Genomic DNA, 6,806 nt, shown 5'->3' with positions numbered 1-6,806 from the left:
TACCTTGGTTCTCAAAAACTGAGGGAAATACTTACGCTACTTTGCTGCATCACCCTTTCCTCTACAAGGGAAAACAAACGCGGTGCTCAAGAGGTAGCACTGGTGCGGCAGGAACACATCACAAGATGTGTACCATGGTATGGTCATTGAGGACGCACCGCACTTGAGAGATTACTTGTAGTTGATCAAGAAGGTCCAACAAGAATCAATGTCATTTCTATGCTGAAATTGGCAGTGGTGGGCTACTCGTCTGACAAATACTCCAAACTTGTTATTGGATCCACACCCATTTAGGTACAACAGTCGCCTTCTACCTCTCCTTCTACAAATTAACATTATTTCCAATTTTGAAGATGTTTGTTCGTCTGTCATTCAGAAAATGATTCCGACAAGCTTGACCCCGAAACTGCGCACAGTGAAGGTCTTGGCACTAGAATCTATCGGCCCCAACCTGCAGCAAGTAGTCAATTTCCTGAGATGCTTTCCGTTCCTGGAGAAGCTATATATCGAGGTGATATTCCTTTCATGTTTAGTGTTAACCATAAGGGATTTCAATTTGTGACACCTTTTTCCAAGTTTACAATGACAATGTGCTACGACTTCTAAAGGATTCTTTTGGAGGATTTCAGTACATACATGTTCCACCCCCCCCCCATATTGGTTGCTTGATCCATATGTTTACAATCAATAAGAATTTCTCCTTTGGATTCATATGTACTAGTTTTCTTAGGGAACTTTTCATCCACTCCAACCTCTTGCGAAGAAGGCTACATTTTTCTAGAATGTAATCAAATGCCCATGTTAATCATGTCAGATCGAAGATGGCATGTTAGTGCATTTGACAAATCCTGCAAACCAAATAGGCATGTAGTAATGTCCAAAACTGCATGTAGGCACTAACACGTTTTCTTCTTTTGTAGATAAGATTAGGCCGAGTGGTGGATAATGTGATAAAATATAGCAATCATGTCGAATGCCTTGATCTGCATCTCTCATAAATTACTTTGAACTCCTACCGAGGGACCTTACCGAAGATTATATTCACCAGGTTCTTTGTTCTCAAAGTAAGGGTGCTGAAGGAAATGAGGTTTTCCCTACATTTATTTCACAAAAATGAATGGTTTGTTGATCAGCGCCGGCGCCTGCGGCAGAATGGAATGGGCTCCAAAAATGTTGAATTTCATTTTGAAGCTTCTGATGATAGAGTAATCGGAAGTCATCGTGTCAACCCCATACATGACTTCTCAGTGGCTGACCCCTTTGCAAAAATTGTGAGGTTTCGAAACTAGACTTAGAAGTGTTAATATTAGTTTGAGCCTCTCTGATATCCATGTTCAGCGGATCAACGCGAGCATTTGCAGCTGATGAGCTGAATTTCATTTCTAATATCAGTTTGAACCTTGTAATCTTCAAATTTGTGCCATATAACTCTGGAATTTGAACCTTGTAATATTTCGACCTTTTTTGGTACAATCGTTGAAATGGCATCGTATGAAACTCGTATATTGGTACCACTATTTTGAACTTAATATGCAATGGTCTTAGATTTTATTAACCATTCTCGAATTTGTTTACGTTGTCGATCTCACAACACATGATCTGTATAGCTAAGTCGAGTGCGATCTTCGACATTATTGCACACAGTTGGTTTCTTCCACCGTGTGCCCTGTAGAGCGCAAAATTAATTATCGCACTCGAGTGTCCATCATCACCCTTCTGTGTAACTTTGACCTTATCACCCACGGGTAAACTTATGACCGAAGTCATTCCACACACTTCGTTTTTACAAAGGTTTTTGCCAACAAACGCCCACGATTTGTCCCTCTTCTAGCCGACGCATGGCCAAACTAGCCGGGCAGGAACCTTGCACGGTAAACTGCGTGGTAGCGCAGGAACAGGCTCACCGATGATACATTTGGCGCCTCTTCGAGCCCATGCGTGCGGTGCGGTGTTGTCAAGCGTGCACTGGAATGCTCCGCTATGAACGCCGTCACAAGACGTGAAGATTACAGGCCGGTCGACCCCCATTTATTACAGCGGCCAACCTTTCGATCGTGCCCCACCATTGCAAGAAGCACACCCACCACGAGAAATTCTTAGAGGGTATCCTGCGCGGCTCCAATGGCGCTCCGAGCGGCTCCCGACGACGAGAAGCAGTTCACCATGCGTGTCATGGTGGACACCCATAGAAGGTTCATGGACGTCTCGGTGGCGTACACCAACGACCCAATCTGGGTGGAGCACTCCATCCATATCATGGAGCTGTTGCTTGCCAAGGAGAAGTACAAGGTGGTCGGGTTCGACCTCGAGTACACCCGCGCTCGTGCTGGGTCTCATCCCAAGGTCACCGTCGCCCAGATGTGCGTGCGCCACCACGTCCTAGTCTACCACTACTGCCTGGCCACAAGGCCTTGCGAGCGTTTCGCTAGGTTTGTCCACAGCCCCCACTACATGTTCGCTACGGTGGACATCACCAATGATATAAAGGCGCTCAATAATTCAGGCATCGCCTGCCAGAATCTTGTCGACATCTAGGGCCAATACAAGATCTGGGGCAGCAAGGAGCATGAGAAGGACTCACTGGTTCACCTCGCCGAGGCCATCATCGACCCCTATTATAGAGACATGAAGGATTCATGCAACAAGGACAAGTGTACCTGTCACTCGGCCTGGATGGAGAAACTCGACAAAGCTCATGTCGTGTACACGGCCAAGGAGGCATACACGAGCTACAACATGTACAGGCAGATAGTTGACATGAGGAAGTGCCTCCTTCCCCAAAACATCCAGGGATCCAGCCGGAAGCAGTGCAATGGCAAGCGTCTTGACAACAATAAGTAGATGATTAGATCCTCGTTTCTCCTACTTTCGTATGTATGTAATTGCTTACTTTGGTGTGTGGAAATGTTATGTGTGTAGTCACTTGTGTAATTGTATGCTTAATTTGGTTATGCAATGCTATCTTTTTAAGTATATATGTTGATGCTCTATAGACAGAGCGTGGATGTTGTGCGGACAAAGAAAATCAAATCGCACACGGACTAAACAATGGAACCCATTGGTGATGTTTTCATCAATCACAACTGTTTGCTCACAACACACACGGCTTGTTAGCAGTAATCATCTGTGTTGTTATCGCTCTTTGCACACGTTTCCGATTACAGTCATGTTTGCCGCGTATCACACACATCTTGTTAAGTTGAACAGTTTCTGTTCTCATGTCTCAACGCAAACAGTTCATCTGAGTGAACCGCATGCCGTATATCGCACACACTTTGATCTGGCTGACCATTTCTTTTGTGTTGCCTAATCACAAACAGTTCACCCGAGTGAACCATATGTTGTATATCGCACACACCTTCATCTGGCTGCCCGTTTCTTTTGTTCCTCCTCATCGCAAACAGTTAATTAAGCTGAACCGTGTGCCCTGAATCGCAGACGCAACTAAAATCTAAATCGTGTTTGATGCATCCTCCATCACAAACGTTTTGCACCTTTTTTGAAAGGTTTTTTACACCACTATTTGCGATTATGGCATCGCACACAGTTTCGTCGAAGGGTCTCTGATCGTAGTGTCGCTTTAGTAGCATCCTGCAGTAGTGACAGACTACATAATAAAGGTCGCTATCACAAGGGGCAATGTAATGTGAAGTTCTTTTGCACTAAGGGGTTAAGCATACAAGCAAATAAGCGCATGGAAACATCTGCTTCCCTCTGCGAAGGGCCTATCTTTTACTTTTATGTATTTACTTTTATGCAAAGAGTCAAAGTTTTCCTTCTAGTCCTTTTTATTTTTCTCCTTTGGAAAGCATCATGTGGTGAGGAAATATCTAGGCACATATGTCCAGCTGAATATAGATAGCATGAGTTATTATTGTTGACATCACCCTTGAGGTGAGTACGTTGGGAGGCGAAACTATATTCCCCTATCTTCCTATGTGTCCGGTTGAAACGTTTTGCCCATGTGTACGCGGTGAGTGTTAGCAATCATAGAAGACTATATGATGGTTGAGTATGTGGACTTGCCTAAAGGCTCTGATACGTGACCCTTCCTGAAAAGATGATGAATGGTAGTTGCAAAGTTGACTGAGAACATGGTTTGTTGGTTTCTAATAGAGTTTTTGCTTTATACTTCAATTGTGTGATGAATTGTTAATTATTCATAAGAAGTATATGATAAAGTTTTATGATAAAAGTCTTATGTTTAATCTTGTTGTTGTTATAATAATCAACATGATGCTTCTATGCATGTATTTTGTTTTTATCGACACCTCTCTCTCAAAGCATGTGGACATGTTTTTCGATTTTGCTTTTCGCTTGAGGACAAGCAAGGTCTAAGCTTGGTGGAGTTGGTACGTCTATTTTGTATCATGTTTTCTTACTGTTATTTACAATGTTTTTATCCATAATAATGCTTTTTGGACTAATTATAACGCCTTTTCTCTCATAATATGCAAGGTTTAGACAAAGAGGGAGAATTCCCGCAACTGGAAATTTGGACCTAGAAAAGCTACGTTAGGCCACCTATTTTGCACAACTCCAAATGAGCTGAAACTCCATGGAGAATTTTTATGGAACATATGAGGAATATTGGAGCCAATAAGTACTAGAGGGGGTCCACCAGGTGGGCACAACCCACCTAGGCACGCCAGGGAGCCCAGGCCCGCCCTGGTGGGTGGTGCTCACCCAGGCCCACCTCCGGTGCCCATCTTCTAGTATATAAGTACTTTTGACCTAGAAAAAAATAGGAGGAGGACTTTCGGGACGGAGCGCCACCGCCTCGAGGCGGAACTTGGGTAGGAGCACTTTTGCCCTCCGGCAGAGCGATTCTTCCGGGGGAACTTCCCTCCCGGAGGGGGAAATAATCGTGATCATCATCACCAACAACTCTCCCATCTCGGGGAGGGCAATCTCCATCAATGTCTTCAACAACACCATCTCCTCTCAAACCCTAGTTCATCTCTTTTGTTCAATCTTGTTACTGGAACTATAGATTGGTGCTTGTGGGTGACTAGTAGTGTTGATTACATCTTGTAGTTGATTACTATATGGTTTATTTCGTGGAAGATTATAAGTTCAGATCCAATATGCTATTTAATACTCCTCTGATCATGAGCATGTTCATCATTTGTGAGTAGTCACTTTTGTTCTTGAGGTCACGGGAGAAATCATGTTGCAAGTAATCATGTGAACTTGTTATGTGTTCGATATTTCGATAGTATGTATGTTCTGATTCCCTTAGTGGTGTCATGTGAACGTCGACTACATGAAACTTCACCATATTTGGGCCTAAGGGAATGCATTGTGGGGTAGCAATTAGATGATGGGTTGCGAGAGTGACAGAAGCTTAAGCCCCAGTTTATGCGCTATTCTGTAAGGGGCCGATTGGATCCAAAAGTTTAATGCTATGGTTAGAATTTATTCTTAATACTTTTATCGTAGTTGCGGATGCTTGCGGGAGGGTTTATCATAAGTAGGAGGTTTGTTCAAGTAAGAACAATACCTAAGCACCGGTCCACCCACTCATCAAATTATCAAAGTACCGAACACGAATTAAGCCAACATGATGAAAGTGACTAGATGAAATTCCCACCCTCAAGAACGCTTTGCTTATCATAACAGACCGTTTTGCCTCAAAAGGATTAGGCTACCTTGCTGTACTTTTGCTACTATTATCGTTACTTACTCCTTACAAATTACCTTGCTATCAAACTACTCTGCTACTTATAATTTCAGCACTTGCAGACATTACCTTGCTGAAAACCACTTGTCATTTCCTTCTACTCCTCGTTGGGTTTGACACTCTTTGAAAGGATCGATATGGTTGACTAGAGGGGGGGTGAATAGGCAACTAACAATTTTTTGCTTTTCTTTAGCAATTTAAACTTTGCATCAAAGTAGGTTGTCTAGATATGCAACTAGGTGAGCAACCTATATGATGCAACACGGATAGGAACACAAGCAAGCAAGATATATGAAACAAATAAGCTTCCACAAGTAAAGGCACGAGATAACCAAGAGTGGAGACGGTGGAGACGAGGATGTGTTGCCGAAGTTCCTTCCCTTTGAGAGGAAGTACGTCTCCATTGGAGCGGTGTGGAGGCACAATGCTCCCCAAGAAGCCACTAGGGCCACCGTAATCTCCTCACGCCCTCACACAATGCGAGATGCCGTGATTCCACTATTGGTGCCCTTGGAGGCGGTGACCGAACCTTTACAAACGAGGTTGGGGCAATCTCCACAACTCAATTGGAGGCTCCCAACGACACCACGAAGCTTCACCACAATGAACTATGGCTTCGCGGTGACCTCTACCGTCTAGGATGCTCAAAAACCCAAGAGTAACAAGATCCACAAGGGATTAGTGGGGGAATCAAATATCTCTTGGTGGAAGTGTAGATCGAGGCCTTCTCAACCACTCCCGAGCAAATCAACAAGTTTGGTTGGCTAGGGAGTGAGATCGGGCGAAAATGGAGCTTGGAGCAATAATGGAGCTTAGTGGTGGAAGAGGTGAGTCAACGGGGAAGAAGGGGACCCCTTATATAGTGTGTGGAAAAGATCCAACCGTTACCCACCAACCAGCCCGCGGCCAGCGGTACTACCGCGCCTGGCCAGCGGTACTACCGCAAGGCCGCGCGGTACTACTGCTTGCAACCAAGCGGTACTACTGCACGGCTGTGCGGTACTACCGTACCGACCCACGGTACTGCCGCAACCCCAGCACAGAACCAATAAACAGACGCACAGGAGCTGGGGGCGGTACTTCCGCCCCCCATGCGGTACTACCGCGAGGCAAATATCCCAGC

Source organism: Triticum urartu, chromosome 3, assembly GCF_003073215.2.
Source record: "Triticum urartu cultivar G1812 chromosome 3, Tu2.1, whole genome shotgun sequence".
Classification (NCBI taxonomy): Eukaryota; Viridiplantae; Streptophyta; class Magnoliopsida; order Poales; family Poaceae; genus Triticum; species Triticum urartu.
Note: the sequence above shows the minus strand (reverse complement) of the source record.